This window comes from Tachypleus tridentatus, chromosome 13 (genome assembly GCF_004210375.1).
Source record: "Tachypleus tridentatus isolate NWPU-2018 chromosome 13, ASM421037v1, whole genome shotgun sequence".
NCBI lineage: Eukaryota > Metazoa > Arthropoda > Merostomata > Xiphosura > Limulidae > Tachypleus > Tachypleus tridentatus.
The window spans coordinates 146,963,145-146,963,930 of NC_134837.1; positions in this window are offsets into that span (position 1 = coordinate 146,963,145).

Sequence of the window (786 nt, forward strand, 5' to 3'; positions counted from 1 at the left end):
GAAATAAGACATAAGTTCTATATATATTAATAAGAATCATCGTGAGTTTTGGAAAGTACTAGGCAATAGGATTTGAGAAACTCAACGTAAGACTGACACAGTAAATAGTTAAATGTGTATGTTTTAGGTGTAATATACAATATTACTTTATGCGTAAATACTTGTACATTAAAAGTCTATCCTTACAAATGTTTGGTTAATAAAGATGTTATTTTCCACTGTATCAGAGGGTATCACGTCTCGTGGTTAGTGATGTATAGTGAAAAGAATTATTTTATAGTATTAACACACAATATTCTTTCTGGAATGTCTTAGCTGTTAACCAGTTAGAAATGATGTTAACTAAATTATTATCATGCTACCAGAGCAAATGCAATAAAACGTACTTATGGATAGTTTGCTGGTTATATATTTTTTATGCTACTATATATTACCTTAGAAAAAGGAAAAACATGTTTAAAATGTTCAGGTTTTTTATTATTATCAAATAATCTATCGAAATTCATCTATATGAACAAGATTATTAAGTTTTCTAAATTTCATTTTGTTGTCTCTGTTAGTTACACAATACTTCTCATAAGGATGTGATTTGTCCAAAAGGTATTCCATGACATAATTTATAAGAAGCGTTAAAATAATTGTTCGCTTTAAATAATGAAAACACAGAATAATATTTATAGCAAACTTTAGCCTAAAATTTATTTGGAAGTATAATTAAATTAATAAACTAGATAGACGACTCTAATTTTTTCTTTCTATTTCCGTCAGAATTTATTTGCTGCAATA